The sequence below is a fragment of the Melopsittacus undulatus genome, chromosome 2 (genome assembly GCF_012275295.1).
Source record: "Melopsittacus undulatus isolate bMelUnd1 chromosome 2, bMelUnd1.mat.Z, whole genome shotgun sequence".
NCBI classification, from domain to species: Eukaryota; Metazoa; Chordata; class Aves; order Psittaciformes; family Psittaculidae; genus Melopsittacus; species Melopsittacus undulatus.
In genome coordinates this window covers 23,405,730-23,425,434 of record NC_047528.1, presented here as the reverse complement: position 1 = coordinate 23,425,434, position 19,705 = coordinate 23,405,730, and the positions used below count along the sequence as shown (strand labels likewise).

The window sequence follows — 19,705 nt, the reverse complement described above, 5'->3', positions numbered from 1 at the left end:
AATATACTACCCAATTTTACCATCCTCCGTAACATCTAATACTATTTTCAAGCATTCATTATTAGGTATCTATGGTTTACAACAGAAATTACTGACATAGCTGCAAGATTCCTTCTTGTTTGTGTTGTAAAAGCCAAACGAAAATAATTTAAGTTTTCTGAATTTGAATCCTTTAAAACATTCATACTTTTTTCCTTCCATGGTGATTTTTAGCATTTCATTTTCTTATATTACATGAATGAATGCTTGCATGTATTGTATATTTCATTATTCATAAAAACATGGAAATAACCACTTCATTCACCAAAAGACACTGAAATTATGTTACCTAGTTATCTGAAGCCAAAATTACCATGTGCTCTATCCAATATCTCATTGTTTGTAACTAAAGTCAGTGCTCAGTATTTTGATAGCTTTACGAGTTTTTTTCCTAAAAACAATCATGAAGACTTTTTGTTCTTAATGCCTAAATTTTCATCACAAAGCATGAAATTCTAGGTGTATCTTAAACAAGTTGGTTTTAATAAAATAAAAACCAAACAACCAAAGTCTATATTTGACTGGGCAATCTTTTAATTTTTAATATCAACTGTAATTGTTTGGTTTAAAGTTCACTTCTCCTTACAAAAACCCTTCCACTTACTCAGAAATATGGCTATGTTTTAAAGACAGTAATGGGTCCACTAGGCAGACAACAGACCAAAAACAAAAATTTGCTAGGTTGCACTGCAGTAAAATGAAGCTGTCACCCTAACAGGGAAATGGGAACTCTCTAAATCTCAGGATTCTGTGATATGAACAAACATCTGTTGGTGACACTTACTTTGATTAGATTAGTAAAGCATCTTGAGATGTTCAGATGGAAAGATCTATAGAAGAGAAGCAGAATCACTACTTAAGTGCTTTCCTCTTGGCTCAGATGTGAATGTTCCATTTTAATTTGATTTTTTATACGATCAAGATATCTCCCTGTGGATTGCTTTTTTCAGTTAAGAGTTAAGGCATTTTTAATCATAAACATACTTCAGTAATTATTCCGTTATTGATAATGTTTTACTTATTAATTAACTCCTGGAATTCTGAGATACTGCATTAACAAGAAGACCAGAATTACTAGTTTCCATTTCGCCAGAATTTCTGATAGATTATATCTGTAGAAAAAAACACCTAGTGGTTCATAACACTTTCTGGTATCTCGTAGCACCAGACACAGCATGCAAAAAGATATCCTGGCTCTTTTGATAATTTTTTTTCTGGAATTGAAATAATCACAAAATCATGTGCTACAAAGAAACTGAGGAAAGCAGCCTGTATAAGTCCTATCCTCACACGCAAACATTATGGTAAGAACGGTCACTTCTCCAGTGTGCTGCAAAAAATTGTTTCTTATTGGGAAATATCTCCTTTTTTCAATTACCTCTTTGGGGTGATTCATTAATGCCTATGTATGTGAATTTAATCTACTGTTTTTAATTGGAATTAATCACTTGCATTTTCAAACAAGATTTCTCATTCAGGGTATTTTAATTCTAAACTGATTCATCAAATAATGCATCAACTGATACTTATATCACCTGTGAATCTTTGTTTAGTGCAAAATGCATATATCCATTAACATGTAATATAACTGGTTCTGTGGGATTTTTATTTTCAAAGCACTTATTTCCTGATTTTGTTCATTATTACTTACCTTTTGTACTAATACTGTCAAGCAACAGGAGCAGCAAGGAACATGGTTGCCTTGTAGTCCTGTATTATACAATTGAGGGTTTTTTTAATCTGCATTTCCAGAGATACATTTAAAGTTCCTACAGATTATTTTTTTTCGAAGTCTGAAAATGATCCTCATTCATGCTTTCTGAAAATAAATAAATTTTTTAAATGGCCATTTCCTGAAATTAAATATATTTTTTTCTTTATTAGTAACCAAAAAAGCTTCCAAGAATACTGTAATTTTGGTACTGAGGACACTTTTTCATTCTATAAAGACAGCTTTATCCACTGTTTAAGTGTATCTGCTACTATCTTTAACCTGGACACTCCTATTCTAGTCAGTATATTAAAGAAAAGAACTGTGTCATGTCCTTAGTTTAAACATCAAAATCCCATCTGTCTGTTAGATAGCTCTGTTACTCGGCAATGCAGGGTATTGTCTTTGCCATGTGATACTTCTTTAATTTTCTTTTTCCTCTAGATATGCAATAAACTTCTATGAATTTATCCTTTTTCCTCCTTCTAAGTTTACTTCTACTTCTTTAATCTTTTACATTTCAGAAGTACAGAATACAGAAATACAGAAGTATTCACTCTACATTTGAACAGACTTTAAGGTCTAGTGGAATGCTGTTGCATCCTTGTAGCCCAACCCAAAGCAACCTTTCATCTTTTTTTTTGATTCAAAGATTTGGAAGCATACGCTTAAAGGCACTGTATTGTATAATCACAATCTGTCCCTCCAACAGTCCAATAACCATAACAAAATTTTCAGGTCTATTTTCCAGTAGTTTAAGTGTTCTGAATTATGTGTCCAGTTCTGCAACTTTCACCAAACTCTGAATGTCTTCCTCATGCTCATATGCTGTGCCTTTTTGTCTTAAAAAAAAAAAAAACAAACAAAAACAAACAAACAAAAAAAAAAAAACCAACCCTGAGCTTGCAAAGTTGTGTTTCTTCCAATACAAAATAAGCCCTTGTGATCCACATATAGAGTGGTACTTTAGTCTGAACAGGATTTTTGTTTGTATTTCATTCTTCATTTCCCATCACCAGCTTTGGTTGGAAGATAGATTACCTGTGAGAGCCAAGTATGAGCCTATCTATCTTATGTGTTCCAACCTTGAATGAAAGACAGGAAGATGAAATCTTGACTCATTTCAGTTACACTGCAGTTCCTACACCTATGTTATCAAAAAGAACAAAAGTAAGATAGCCCTGGTGTTCCAGAATTCCAGGTCAGGAGCCTGCATATAGTTTTGCATGACAGACTTTTCCATTAATGCAGTTGGCAAGGAGAGAAGAGAAACTCTCTGAAGCTCCCTCATCTATTCTTGTCAAATGAATATTTAATATTCCCTAAGGTTGAGAAAGTACTTTCTACAATAAAATTCTGCTGTAAACTTAAAAAAGAAGATACATTTTTTGTTAGCCTGATACTATCCTCCTGAAAAATAGCCAAACACAGCTGTGATGGGCATGAACTATACAAAAGGTTCTGCTCAAGTCTTCTGCCTCCCTGTAGTCTGGTGGAAACTGTAGCTCCTCTTTTGGGTAGATAATGAGCTAAGAGGTCCATAATGAGAAAGCTAAAATCTATATTTGTGGTCACCTCAGTTTTTTTGTGCAGGAAGAGGCAGGAGGAAAAAAAAAAAAGCGAAGGAAGTGAAGAAAAAAATTAATTGTGAAGAAAAAATTAATTATCATTTAAAGAAGAGATTCAGAGCAGCCCTGTGGAGAAGGACTTGAGGATGTTGGTTGATAAGAAAATGAACATGAGCCGGCTTCAGTGTGCGCTCGCAGCCCAGAAAGCCAACTGTATCCTGGGCTGCATCAAAAGAAGCGTGACCAGCAGATTGAAGGAGGTGATCCTGCCCCTCTACTCTGTTCTTGTGAGAACTCACTTGGATTATTGTGTGCAGTTCTGGTATCCTCAACATAAAAAGGACATGGAACTGTTGGAACAAGTATAGAAGAGGGCCACGAGGATGATCAGGAGACTGGAGCACTTCCCATATGAAGACAGGCTGAGAAAGTTGGGGCTGTTCAGCCTGGAGAAGAGAAGGCTGCGTGGAGACCTCATAGCAGCCTTCCAGTATCTGAAGGGGGCCTACAGGGATGCTGGGGATGGACTATTCATTAGGGACTGTAGTGGCAGGACAAGGGGTAATGGGTTAAAGCTTAAACAGGGGAAGTTTAGCTTGGATATGAGGAAGAAATTCTTTACTGTAAGGGTGGTGAGGTACTGGAATGGTGCCTCAGGGAGGTTGTGGTTGCTCCATCCCTGGCAGTGTTCAAGGCCAGGTTGGATGAAGCCTTGGGTGATATGGTTTAGTGTGAGGTGTCCCTGCCCATGGCAGGCGGGTTGGAACTACATGATCTTAAGGTCTTTTCCAACCCTAACTATTCTATGATTCTATGATCATTGTGGGAAAAACTACCACCCTTTATAGTTTTATTTGAAACAGCAGGATATAGTATGTTTCAGTCACAAAGCAGCAGTTGATTTCGTATTAAATATTTCACAGTAATCATAACATTCATGCAACTTATCTGGTACATAACCTACATCAGTGTCTTATGAGATGCTTTCAAATCTGCAACCTCAGATACCCTGCCAATAAAACATGAAGTACTTCACGAAAACAAATCACAGTGAACAGATATTTCATCAGAGAGCTGTCTAGAGCCAGCTACAGAAGAGTGCACATGCACCTGACCCAGACAAACAGTAGGCATTCATAAATTAGTATCATGGTATGCTTTTAGAGGTTATAGAATCACAGAATAGTTTGGGTTGGAAGGGACATTCATAGGTCATCTAGTCCAACCTCCTTGCATTCAGCAGTGACATCTTCAACTAGATTTGATTGCCCAGAACTACAAGAAACACCTTAAAATGATTACAGAAAATCATTCTCTCCTGACAGTGATTTGGATTTCCCTCTTTCATACATTTTCTAGCATCACCATTTGTTTCAAGGAAAATGTGAAATTCTGAATGCAGATCTTCATAGATTTAAAAAAATGGTGCCTGTACACATACAGCAAACTTCTCCAGAACCATCTGGCAACATGGAGCTCACTACAAGTACACAGAAGACTGCATGATCGCTTCATATATTCTAAATACAGTCTGAAGTGACAGACATTAATGGCATGAAACCAGACTCTAAGAATTTATGAAATAGCATATTGAGTAAGCATTATATAATTTTAAAATGCTTGATGAAGTACTGAATATGATCAAATTTCAGATTTAGCAGGAAAAATATGCATACACTAGCATGGGACATATCATGTCAAGATATGTAAATGTATAAAGGAAACATTTATTAAGAAATTTCAAAATCACGTAACTTCAAAGAATGAAACACCTAGTACAAGGTGTTTCCTTTTCTAAAATGGGAAATTCAGAATATAATAAGAACAGTTCAAATTAATTTAATATCCTAGTGTTTCATTGACTTCTATTTTTTTCTTTTTTTATATACATTTAAGCCACCTTAAGAACATCCTCTCTTCCTCAATTCCCGCAGTCACATAAGAATATACACTCTTAAAATCTCACCAAATACCACATTATATTTTTTTCTTTGAAAACTTTGGTTTAGTAAAATGTTCTCTATTTCTCCTCATGTTAAGGCCTCCTTTTCCCTTACTTATAAAAAGCTCCTATCTAAAATGTTTCTTTATTTGTAAGCCCTAAAAACTTTCCTCCAAGTACCCTTTCTGATGCTATGTTCTGCAGGATGAGCTGAGTATTATATGCCATTATAATTTCTTCATTCACATCAGTTTTTAAAATCTTTTTTAGAACTTCTTTTTTTTTAATAAATATTGGCACTCCTGCTTCATTTTTCTCCTCCTCTCAGGGATCTAAAAAATGCAGATATTATTTTTGTGGTTTTGGGCCTTGCTTCCCTGCCAAATTTTCCCAGCTTATCCTTCTACTTTCAATGTTTTTTTAAGCTTTCAAGAGGCCCCTTGTCTTGAAACATGAGGTTCTGTTCACCCCAACCTTCTCTAAGTTTGATTTCTCTGATCAGCATAGAGCTTCAGTATCCATTAAAACAATGCCCACTCAGCTGACACTAAATGAAGCTCTTATTCCCACATTCATTTTCAGTCATCTGAAAAATAATTTTAAGTTGGCCCATTTTCAGGCCATTTTCCTCTTTGCATTGGTAAAATGGTTTTGTATGTTATGATTATGATACTTCAGGAAAGTAATGGAAACGATATAGGAATTTCATTGAGAAAGAGCCACAGAAAGGTTATCAGAGTAAAAAAAAAACACTCCTCAATATGGAAACACTGTTGCTAAATGTTAATGTCCAGATCAAAATAATCCAAAAAGAGTATTTTACTTATTCTAAGTGCACTGTTTTGCTGTTTCGAACTCTGCTTTTGTGAAACACCAATGTGTAGTTTTAAACACAAGGATAAGGGCTACTGAAATGGTAAAATACTACCTCTGTGAAAACAGAATTCTGAATAATAATTTTTATCATTCATTTAAATGGGCATTACACATTTATGTGCCTTTGTATGGTTTTCTTTCTCTGCAATGTCTAAGCAGACTGCCAATTTAGGCAACTCCTGAAATGCCAGCAATGGACTGAAAATCTTGGGAAGAACAGCATCAGGAAGGGATAGCAGATTTAGACATTACCAAGTTAGAAAAGGTAGGCAGAGACCTTTTTTGAGGGAATACTTCCAAATTAAATTCCAACAATTACTGTTTTAATCAGAAGTTTCAGCTGATTTAAGGACTCTAAAAGCAGGAAGAAAACTGATGGTGCCAGCTGGGGCATCAGTGGAAGTGGAGAAGCACAAGACAAATACATTTTAGTGCCATAGAAAGCCATATTAGAGCACAGCCCAACTCAAAACACAGAGGTTGAGAAAACATATATTGGGACAAAATTTGAAGTAGAGAAGCTCAATTAGTTCTAGCTAGCAACACGATTGAAACAGACTGTGCCTGTTACCTCACAAGATTTAAGATGATTTTGTGTTGACTTTGGCAACAATGGGATGTCAGACTCAAATCTAGTAAAAAATCTTAACAGAACTGCTGTTTCTGTTCTTACTCTGCATCTCGTGTTTAATTAATCTCGTAATTAATCCAAACAGGCAAATGGTAATCTCAGTATTTACACTCAAACCGCTCTGAGCAATTCTCCCCCAGCACCACATTCACTGAAATGCAATTTTTTTCAACTAGTACTGCACAAATTACATTTTAAGCCAAAAAAGACATAAAATTGATATGATCTGAGCAAAAACACAGAACATTTTTTCAGGATTAAAAATGGAGAGCTTGTTTTTCTGTCAACTACTTCATTCTGGACCTCCTTCGCAAAGGTAAAGCAACGGAAAGAAAGGACTTGTAAATCTACAAATGCAAGGAGAAGACAGTGTTGATAAATGCTTGTAACCTGAAACCAAAGCTGGAAATGTATTCTTTAAATAGCTACTTGGCGGGACAATGCAGTTTTATTAAACTTGAAATATCGGTGGATGTAACAGAATTTGTGAAAGTTTCAGCTGGGAAAACTTACAGGACTAGATTCAAACACCAGACGAAAACGAACAAGTTCTCTGTTGCCTAAAGAAGAAGCTGGGGTAGGGACTCAGATTCAGTTCCCTTCTATCAAAGTCATGTGAATGCAAATGACACCCCCAACAGCGCTGTCTGCTCTACCTCACACCATGCTCTCTGTGAGCAGCTCACAGCTGGGTGAGTGCTCCTTGCTGGTCCAGGATGGACAGTGCATGAGTGAGCTGCATCAGTTGCCTCAGCTGCATGCTGCCCAAGGAAAAGCTAAGCAGCTCCTGGCAAGCTCCTATGCACAAATGACTGAATAAGCAACAGAAAGAGGAAGTTCCCTGACTCCTGTCATGTTTCTGCAAGGATTACAAAGCAAGCACTGATCGCTGGTCATAATTTACCAACACACAAGGTAACTTGACTTCCAGGTTTCCAGGTGAGTGTGCTGATCTTCCAGTTTTGGAAAGGAATAGAAGAAACTCATGCTCTTCTATGTTCTAAAATTTAAAACTGTGCTGTCTTCTGGTGCTTACTTCATCTTCGCATGTATTAGGTTTTCCACTGCACTAAGGATAAATGACTCAGTTGAGCTTTCAGACTCAGCAAAAGCAAAAAACATAGGAATAGTTTGAATATCCACATATGGTATCCACAAGTATGTGATGTGTTGTTTTCCAAGTATAAAGAATAAAGCTGTCATAAAATCCTCAGAGTCTTTTCCTTTTTTTTTTTTTTTTGGTTGGTTGGTTGGTTGGTTTTCTTTCAGAACTTATATACCAATGTATTTAATCAAAAGTGCAATGCAATAAAAATGTTCAAAGACTCAAATGTACCCTGATCAAATCCTTAACATTATAACTGAAAGGACTGTAATTGGTCATGAGAAAAGCGTAAACATTGAGTTTGGTTAAACATGACCCATTTCCTATCTAATGACAGATAGAAAGATAGGTTTATGTCCCTCCTTTTATATATGTGAACTCAATGTGCAAGTGTCTTGGATTTTAAATTTCCCATTTGATTTATTCAGTGCAGAATACATATGGTCTAAGATCTATAACAGTAATTAGAAGATACCATTTTTTCTACTACAGGGCTCATTTTTTTTACGTTTCTGCTCTTAATATCTCCTTCTATATAAGGCTGATTATAAACCAGTAACACTTTCTTTTTAACTTCATATACAAAAGCTGTTTCATTAATCCCAAAATTTTGGAATATAATTGGAGTAATCTCTACTGCTGAATTTTTAGCAACAAAATTAAAATATATTTTTATGAGCAAAAAGAAATATATGAATGAAGTGACATATATCATACATCTGCAATATCCCCCCCATCCTCCAAATTTATGCTTTTGTTACAAACAAGCGTAATCCTCCAGAAATGCAAAATTTTACAACTGCTACACACTCTGCTGTGCCTACAAGTACTGGTTCTGGAGCACTGTGACTCCTAGAAGTCAATTTGCTTGGTACTGGAATTCAGAGCAGATTCAGGGCTATTCTATGTTATGTCAGCTTTGAATGTCCCCAAAGAACAATTACACTGCCTGTGAATCATGGTGAACATACATAAAAATTTCATCTTCCTAATATACTGTGATACCAACTGATTCATTATGATCACTTTTGATGAGCTTCAGATGAGTTTCTTTCACACTGCTGGAGAAGACAACAAATTATAGCCCTCAGAAAAGCTTAAACCACAGCTCCAGTAGCAACCAAAATTCTACTATGTTTTTTATTACTGTGTATGAAACATTATGACATATTACTAAGTGAATGCAAGGAAGAAATAGCAATGTTTCTTCCAAGAATTTTAACTCAGAGTGCTTGCAAACTGCCTGCTACAACTAAAAAATAATTTAATTAGTTTGTATTTCATTACACTTATTTTGCTTTAGTATTACATGAAAAGTACCTATGCATTCTACACATGCTTTAAGGAACATTTTTTTTGCAGATACAGTAATTAAGCACTGAAAAATAAATCTGCACAAAGTATAACAACTGCAGAAATTAATATGTATCAAGTGAAAACTGCATATAGAAACTCCATAAATGATTTTTATATTTATTCCAATAACTGAAGCCACATTTACACAATATTCTTACTACGTGCATTCTGTATATTCTATGTGTACTTTCATATAATTAACTACCAGTTTGCTTAATTTGAACAATGTAAAGGTCAAAATGATAGGTAAGTACAACTTTTTTGTGGGGGTGTAATCCTGTCAAAACAATTCTCATTAAAATTATGATGAATATTAATAGTCTACTCAGCTGGCTACCAAAAATCAGTGCTGGGGCACACATATAGTTCTCTGATGTCTGCAGAAGCTAGGGAAAGAAGTGCTATAGCAGATTTGATATACAGTTCCCTCTTTGGATTTCTAGCCAACTGGAATGTAAACCTGCATGTCATAAATTTGGGCATACTCACAGGCTTTCCTGTGGTGAACTCTAGGTTCCCAGTATGAAATTACTGGAACACCTGTCAGTATGTAGAGACACTCTGTGTGAATGTGCCTCTCATCCACCACAAGCTGCTCCACAACAGAAGGCATTTAGATGTTATGGACTTCTGGGTACTATGCAACTATGAAAAAGTGTGCCAATCACAGTCAAAGAGGATTCCCTCATATATACTTAATTAATTTATTCCTAACATTAATTAAAAAAATAATAAAATGGAATTTACCTCAAGCTTTACAAAGAGATTTGATATTTCCACTTTTTTTTTAATAGATTGCAACAGTGAACTATTCAAATTCCCCTATTAATCTAGATTCTACCTGTTTTTTATGTGGGTAAGAGGCTAATTGCTTTAGTAGACAATAAACCCTATTAGCTTGTATAGACAGATTACTGCCCGTACTGTGATTGGTTCCATTTCTGCTCCCATTAAGTCCAGGTCTGATGCATACCACATTCCTTCTAAAAAATACAGGCATCCCCTAATACCCAATCTCTGATAGACTCAGTTTTGCAAGATGCATCTCTTCTTTGCAGATGAGTATCTGAACTCCTACTGTTTGGAGCATTTGGAGTTGAAGCAGAGAGTACTGAGCATCCAGAAAGAGAGCTCGGCATCTTGCAAATTTGTTTTTCTTCCATTGAAAGACAAGAAAGTCAAATATAAAGAAGGGAAAAAATGGGGTAGGGGGGATAAAAAAATAAAAGCTAAGGATATTAATCATGTTAAAATGTGCCTTAGCTCTCTAATATTCAATGCTGTCCAATGTATATTGAAAAACTGGAAAATATACACTGATCCTCAGTTTTATGTTAGTATTATAAAGTTCTTTCATTTTAGAAGTTTTTTGTATGTATACCTATTTGTGAAGGAAAAAGAAAATGTTACAAAAGGATCTTTTATTTTAATTAAGTGATCATAAGAATTCAACAGTTCAATAGTTTACAATCATGTTCTAAGCTTCTCACTGTGCAAAAACAGAAAGAAGTCTTCTAATTGCTACTGTAATTGTTATATGACTATTTTTGGCTGTTATGTATGAAACGAAAACAAACAAAAAAAATAGCTAGTGGACACATGTTAGGAGGAGAGTCTACAATGAAATATTTGCTTTTTTTAATTTACATGAAAGGGAATTAATGATGAAACCAAGCTAAAATAAGTCCCTACTCAACTTTTTAGCAGAAGGACAATTTACTGTTACAGCAGTCTTAGAGAGAAAATCCAGCACAAGCCATTTGACTGTTCCAAACTAATCCTCACTCCGCTTCTACTGCTTTCTATGAACTGCAATGCAAAGTCCAACAGACATCCTCAGATACGTCTCAAACCCAGTACATGCTTTTCAAACTTAATCAAGGGAATATAGAAATGTATATAAAAAGATGAAAGTGTCTTTGCCTTTATATGGTGGGGGGGGGGGGAAGACGGCAAAAAGCTGGGGGAAAAAAAAAGTGAGATGTTTCATAGGGGAAGGTTAAGTCTGATGCTAATGCTTATTTAGAATGGTGACAGTCTGGAGTAGTGAAGCCTTGCTGGGCTGCTTTAATTTCTCCCTGGAATAGCTCTCTCCCAACCTTCGGCAGCACATCAAAGTCTCTGGAGCTCAATTAAAATTGGATTATATTGAAATGCTCTATCTATGGAACCGTGTGCTCACTAACACTTTTCTTTCAGTAATACTCAGATGACAGTTGCCCATCCCAATTTAAACAGTTGTCATAGAGACCATGAACTAAAGCAGCACTAACTAACAATACAAAGGAAAGGTAAGTGGTAGGATTTCTGTGAATGAAGGGCTCTGTTTCCAGATGCAGTACTCACAGTGCAAGCAGCTAAATACAGAAAACATAAAAGGCTGTAATGCTCTCTGCACTCCTATGCAGAAGGGCAAGGTAAGAAAAATAGTAAACAGTTTTATTTTTTTTTCCAGTGACTAGGGAAGTGTTTTACACACCAGCACATTGTAGCTACCTAAAATGTCTGGAACTGAGTGACACTCCCTAAGAAAACCAGCAGATAACCCTAGAGTCAAACTACAGTCACCAATCCATAAATTAAGAGTCAAAAAATACTTTATCATTGTAATAGAAAAACTAAGGTATTAAAGGTTTTCCTTTAAAAAATATTTTATAGGAGATTCTTCAGTTACAGATGATGTACAAATCCTTTGTCTTTATGATAAAAATCTAAAGTGAAGATCTGATACAAACCTGTAAGATACTCAGGGTTTGAACACATTTAGTTAACATTGTGACATTCAATGTGCCTAATGGTTTCAAATCGGTTTATTACTGTTTTATATGTTTTATAATCTATAACTATGTAGATTTTTGATGTATGGCACCAAAGCTTCACAATACCACCAAAAAACTCTGGCAGCTTCTAAAAAAAAACAAAATAACATAAACAGCTTATGTTTTTGGCAGCACCAGAGAGCAATATATTTCACAGCACAGATTGCTAGTAATGATACTATTTTCTCATGTAGATGGCATGTTTCTGGCACTATAAAACTCTTAACCTTTCTTGTAATTGGCTTATTGAGAGTCCCAAGGTTGTTTTTTGTGCCATTGGGCTGATCACCATGGAAATGAACACTTATTGCTGTTTCACTGTAATGCTCTATTTTTCTTCCAAGCCCTGCACAAGCATCCTCCCTACTCTCCCGGGAAGGCAGTGTTAGGATTTTGAAGCAGCAACAAGGCCGAGTGCAAAGAGCGCAGGCCAAAGGGGAAGAAAACAAAAATGTGTCAGAAAATCTAAAAACCGCACAGATCAGAATTTGTCAAAACAAGGCCTTGGTTTAAACCAACAAGAAGGGCCCCTACAGCTTGGGCTTTGACAAAGTGTGGCCTTTTTTTTTCTTTTTTCTTTTTTTTTCTTATTTATTTATTTTTTTTTTAGCCCAGCTGTAGAAAACACCATCTAATGAACCTGTCTGGGGCTGCTGTCCCCATCCTGTCAGGCATGTCAGGAGATGACAAGCACTGGGGACAGGCCGCCGCCAGTCACAGACAGGCCTGCCAGCTGGAGAGTTCAGCCCCAATCTAATCACACCACCAGAAAATAACTTTCACGCTTGCAGTCTGACAGGATGGGCTCAAGGAAAAGAAAGAGAAAAAAACACAAATAAAAAAATTAGGATCGAGACAATGCTTTTTGTTCCAATTACACACCATTTGAGAGGAGGGGGGAGGAAAACATGTAAAAACTACTAGCAGTTTATGCTGGTTTCCACTAGTGGAACTGTTTCTGTCTTTGCTTTAACAAAAAGATGACCAATAAAAACATTAATGCCAGCAGTTACAGACGTGAAAATGAGACAGTATTTGTGGTACCTGGATATGGTTTTCCTGCATTTATTGCTATGTATACACACTCTTTTCCAACATATATATAGATATAAAAACATCTGTCACCACTGGCAGAGCTATAGTTACAAAAATGTGTGACCAATGGTATGTGGTTTTATTATTTCCGAGGAGTGGGGTTCATTGAATATTATATCTCTTCATAATCATCACTCATGGGTTTGTACTATCATTTGGGCAAAAGCTCCCAAACGTCTAATGGTGGGGCTGTTTGTGCTCCTAAAATGGAAAAGAATATTCATACACTAAAAATAACAATTAAAAAAAAAAGTATTAGAGCCCATGGCCTCAACATAGATGGTTCAAAGGGGCTATACTGAAAAAGTAGTAATATACTGGTAGTCATCCTGTCTTTCTCATTCAAAAATTGCCAACACAGACCTCTGCTCCAGAAATTTTATAATCAAAAATTGCTAACATACATCTCTGCTCCAGAAATCTAATAATCGACAAATCCACAGAAAGAGTGAAAATTATTGCTTAAAAAAAGTAATAAAAAGTAGTCCCCCTGACAGTATTAAAAAAAAAATATAGACGTAAATGAAAGTACTTAAAAATAATACATTCAACTAAAATGAATGGGTAAAGTGTTAACTATGTGTATCCTATCTACTCCTAAACATAAATCGAAGTATATTTATTTTCCACTGTATGTATCTTAATATGTACATCTTAGTAAATAATTTGCATTACTTGGAAGGTAACTGGGATGGAAAATGACTGGTTCATGCAGTACTTAGTAAATATTTTAGGAAGAAATTGTGAATGAATATAGGTCCATCTAATCCCTATAAATTAATACAAAATGAAGATTTGTCATTGCATCCTGCCATTCATTCACTCTCTGCTGACATTACAGATGTCAGAAAGTCTGTTTAAAAACTTGCTATCTCTATTCATCTTTGTTTCTGGCATGAAATACAGACTATAATAATCTTGTCAAGCCCACATTTAGACACTAATTTATGACCCTCTGCTACAATTTAGAGAAAATTCATACATACATAACTGTTTTAAAGCTAACTATGACCCCAGATGGAAGGGTAATATCTAGATTCAGCTGACAAATATAAGCTGACTAAAGCCATGCCTACCCTGATGTTTCTGTATGGATGAGATGGTCTAAACCAATAAAAGGCATGAACATCTTTTTTTTAACCTGAAGACCAATTAAGTTTGTTTGGTGTGGTTTTTGGTTTTTTTTTTTTAATTCATTTTTGAGATAGTAGGTTTTATGTCAGGCATCATCATACTTTCCTGGGAAGAGAAAAGGAATCATTTCTTTGACAATTTAGGCTACAGCTAGAGAAAACAGAAGTTGAGACTGGATTCAGCTCCCACTGCCAATGCCATCAAGAAGTGGTGACCCTCAACTTTTCAGCAAAGCCTAAAACTCCCCAGTAGAGACCCAGTTGGCAAAACTCATGTAGGAGGATACATAGCAGAGCTGGCCACTACTCAAAACCTATCCATAGACTTGAGAGGACAAACTCAAACAGAAATGCATTACTGCTTACATACAAATGGAAACGTCAGCTGTTAGAAGTCTAAATACAAATGCACTTCAGCAAGGAACCTAGATACAAACATAAATATAACTCAACCTAGAACTGCCTAACCATCCATGAAATCCAAAAAACGGGACAGGAGAAGCAAATGCTGTCAAAAAACCTGTTAGTTCTTGGATACATATGCTACCTAGGCTGCAAAAGTCCTTTAGAGAGCAGGAAATAAGAAATGTGTTTGGGTTTGCTATTGTGCAGGGTTTTCTAGGAATTTTATTTTGATTAATTCGATAAAAAAATTGAGAAAAATATGCTTTTTATTGGAGAAACAAAGGTATGTGACACTGGTCATGATTACAGTAAGCCAGCTGCCCAGCTGTGCCTGTCAAAGGTATAGATTGACATGATGAAGGGCAACGATACTGATATATTTCCTATCTCCTATACTTGGTATTTTTGTATGACTAGTTATAGATTGATGCAGTGTCTTATCTTTATTTACATTCACAGGGCTTACTACACACTGACCACAGAAACTCAGTCAACTGTTGATTTAAGATGGTGAAACATACATATCATACACTAATTGGGCTATGAAGTGGTACAGAATCGTACATTCATCTGAAATTCCAGAAATTTCTGCTAGACAGAACGTAATTATTAAAACTGTAATTTACTCTGAACATCAGCATTACCATGTTTTTAATAATTACAGATTATTAGATTTAAACGCCTCCAACTGAAAAAGAAAAGCTGTTCTATTTGAAAACAACTGTAATGATTTTTTGTTAAAAAAAAAACAACCCTGACTTGAAACAGCATTACTACAGGTTTTTTTATTATCGACAGTATTTTTCTCAAAACCACCAAGTACTGTTTTATCGTTAGCTTATATACTGCTGCTTTATGGTGGTATTATTTAATTTATTTCATTCATGTTGAAGCAGAGAGCTCTGGCCTCTTGACCCCAATTTTCACTTAAAGAAACAAATTTCTTTTTTGCAAACTAACTCAATTTTTCTCCTGTCAACCTTTAGCCTCACTTTAAAATATTAACCTTTTTCCTATCATGATAAGCATCCAACTTTCTTCTATCCAAATTTAATGTTAATCACCATATCTTATGATAATGTTATATTCACTTTTAGCTACCTCTGACAAGCACACAAAAGTAATTTAAATCTATACATCCTCTTGGAATGTAGTAGCACTGGGAGCATATCTGTAGATGTGAAAACTGCACAATCCCCTTGAAAAAAACATTCTTTCTTTTGAGTACTTGGTTTTTTTTTTCCATTTTGTACTCTAAAATGTTAGCTAAAAGATATGTTTCTGCTTTGAAAGCAGAACAGGAAACTGAGAGAAGACTAAGAATACACTTCCAAAACAGAGAGCAATGCAAAATTACCACAATCACTCACCTGCCTTTTTGGCCAAAAATCATTAGGCAAAATGAAAACATAGCAGAATTAGGGAGAGGAAGCCTGAACTGGAAGGAATTTTTTCCTACATTTATTTTGACGCTATCTCACCAAATTAACAGAATGAGCTCCATCAGTTTTGCTGACAGAAGAATCCATTTTATATAAATTACTGTAAATAATTTTAAACTTTAACACCACAGGAAATAAATAAGAGAATTTTTTACATCATCTCTCTAGAAGCAGTATCTAAATAAGATTCTATAAATATTAATGCTGACTTTGAACTTATTTGCAAAAATATTGAGTGCTCTAAACAGCTGTTACACCTGGAAGGTTGATGTAGAATCTGGAAGTACTTCACAGAGTTAAAATTTGTTTCACACACAGGTACCCAGTCTCAGGTACCTACAGAGTGACCTTACTTGCTTTTCCCACGGAAGAGTGTTTCAGCCATGTGTAATTGCTGAGAAAAAACACCTGTTTGCTTCAGGAGGAGAGCTAGATATGTACTTTCTCCTTCCCGATATTAGCTACTTATCCTTAAAAAAAAACACTGTATCATTAATTTGAGATTACAGAACATAAATGAAACAAGGCCATAATAATTTGTGAAATACCTCAGTGAATGAAAACAGCAACCCTCTCTTCTGTCCATTTCAGTCTTTCAGTGCAACTGTACCATACTGACACGAGTCTCCTGCACCGTTATATTGTAGCATATTTACCATGGAGAATAAGATAATAAAGCTCTACCTTAAAAATACCTAGCGAGAGGTATCCTTGGAAGAGCTTTTTAAAAATCAGTTGGTTGCTATTGGAACAGATTTCCCTACCAGCAGGAAAACTTTTGGCACTTTTATTATTTATGAAAAAATATGAATTTTTTACAAAGGAAAATGTCAACTAGTTCTATAGAAACCCAAACACTTGTAATACTTTTTGTCATTTTATAGTGTAATGAATAAAAAAAAATATTAATTTTAAAACTTATTATTAAAACTTAGAATATGGGAAGAGTCAGTCTGGTCCTGCTGGGATCTTTATTATGTCATCTTTATTATGTCACTGAACAAAATACTCCTAAAAAGATTTAATTTTTTTTGTAAGCTTACATCAAATAACACCAGCAAGTAACATTTTCCTACCTCAGTACAGGCAAACTAAAAAGATCCCAACTGAGAAGTTAAACAGCCCAGGACCAATTTTACATGAAAACATCACTTCATGTAAAGAAGAAAACCTGCTTATGGGTAATGGCAGTCCCAAATGTCAGGCTCTGACAATAATGAGCTCATTTGTCCACTAGAGGGCAAGGAGGTGGAAAAATTAGATACTGAACTGAAGCATCATACATTTCAATAAATATTTCAAGCAAAACTGCTGATAGTATAAACAATAACATAATAGGAACACAAGATTAGCTGGAACTTATTAACTCTCTGAGTTTTTCTCCACTATCACCCCATTTCGATGACGGCAGTCATTTGGATGCCTCTGGAACCCACTAATGTCTAAGGATTTTCATGGACATTAAACTGCAAAAGGTTTGATCAGAATTGCAGAGCTGCTTGATTTTAGAAGGACAGAGCCTTACCCAAAACTCACTGAAATAATTCCGGGTCTTTCCACCAATTTCAGTAGCTCTGTATTGAAAGGAACTCTAATTGGAGAAACATCATTAAAAAGTAGGAGAAGTAGCATTAAGCACAACGAAAGTGAGAGAGAAAGAAAGTGATCATGTTACTATACAAATTATTAGGTGATAAGAGAAGGGACATTGGATAAACAAAATACAGCCATAATATCCTGCTTTTTTAAAGTGTTTCTGCATTCTGCAATTACATGCTGAAAGGTGGGGATGCAATGAAGGCATCATTGTTTTGTCAGGATATCCCTCTGCTTCCCTGGGCAGGATTTATTCTGCAGTTTAGTAAGAACACATGAGTTCAGATACTTGTCCAAAACTTTCTATTGAGCCAGTTTTGCAGTGTTCTGCTCCACTGAGTTCAGGCTATGCATAAACAGTTTGGGTATCAGAGAATGATATTACTTATATAACGATGAGTCAAGCAAGCCCATTTGAGAATCCCATTGTCAACCTGGATTCATTCCTGGTTGCATAAAATCACCAGTAACTGCAAGCCACCTGAGGCATATGCTATGCGTTGACATTGTAAAATTGAGGTGTACAGAATTTTCATTAGAAAAAAAAAATGCAAACTTGGTTTTGTCTGCATTTTGCCTGAAAAGTTAAATACATTTCCTAGGTTTAGGTGGCTGCAGTTAAAGACAGAGTCATGAAAAATTCCACTGTGCTCTTCTGAGTATTGCTAATCATAGCAAAATAAAATCTCAGGAGGCAAAAATGCTTTTCTTTCTGCCTCCTTCCCTTTTAAGCTCGAAAAAGTCAAACAAACCGTAAACTGAGCCATGAAGGGACAAGTAGAACACTTTCTCCATGATTCTTGGTCAGTTCTGCAGGGCTTTACTGCAAGACATGACACTGCTAAATACTGGAAGAGTATTTAGGACAACCTAGGGGAAAAGCAGAGACAATGGACCAACAGACTTCTCTCCCTCAGGATGAGAAGTGGGTATTAGGACTAGAATTTTCTCATCCTCTCACAAACATTTACCATGTTTGTGCATTACTGCAAAAAGATGATGCTGATGTTACACAGTCTAATCACTAGCACTGTGATCAAATCACCACAATGTGTCAATACATTTTTTAATTTAAATTTAAAATAGAAGGTACAAGATTGACACGAATCTCTCCAGTCAGGTATCTTCTGAAGTCTGAATTTGCTTTAACAACAACCGCTTTGAACATAAAGAGAAGATTTCACAAAGGTTATCTGATCAGTGCCATTATCTATTAATTAGTTATCGATAATGACACTGATTTTAGACTTGCAAATATAACTGAACTATATACTATGAATAAGTAAAATCCACAAAAAGGAACATGAGCTGAACTATCAAGCAGAGAAATGTGTTCTGCCTGTAGGATGACCCAGTTTCTAAGATACATTGTTGAAGCAGGTTATTGTGACACATACTGCCATAGATCTTGTATGAGATCCTACAGATCACTAAGAAAACCCTTGTGATGAACCTGAGCAGAGTCCTCTGGTCTTATGAGGCTCCTCATAGCACCATTTGATTCCTGGACAGCACAGCATTCACCCTGCTAAAACAACCTTCTTGATTCTTGTGTTAATATAACGAAGTATAACACTGAACAGAATTGCTATCTACTCTTTTCACACACATATTTATCACTGATTGATAAACCCGCTTCAATAAAATGCAACACCCTCACACCTAACCCAGCTCCCGACCCCCTTCTGTCCTACAGTACTCCTCTCTGTTTATCTTGCTATTAGGCATGAGGTAGCAGAAAAAATCCTTCTATGCCAGTGTCTTGGTTTCAGACTGCTAGTGAGTGAGCCTGTGCTGTTGACCTTAGCTGTTCTTTCTGGAATACTGTATATGCCCTTTACTGTATGTGAGAAGTTTAGTTTAAAAAATACACAACTTTATGAAATTAAACCCAGTTTTCATTACTAGAAACAACAACCAATGAAGGCATATTCCCCACTATTTTTTTCCTTATCAAACTGCAGGTTTTCCTCTGTGTCCCTTACAG

The 19,705-nt window shown here is 35.7% G+C and overlaps 1 protein-coding gene across 6 annotated transcripts in view; it reads right to left on the bottom strand.

Moving 5' to 3' along the window:
* Window positions 1–19,705, bottom strand: part of NBEA (neurobeachin) — a 509,113-nt gene that overhangs the window by 109,936 nt on the left and 379,472 nt on the right. The window lies entirely within an intron of this gene.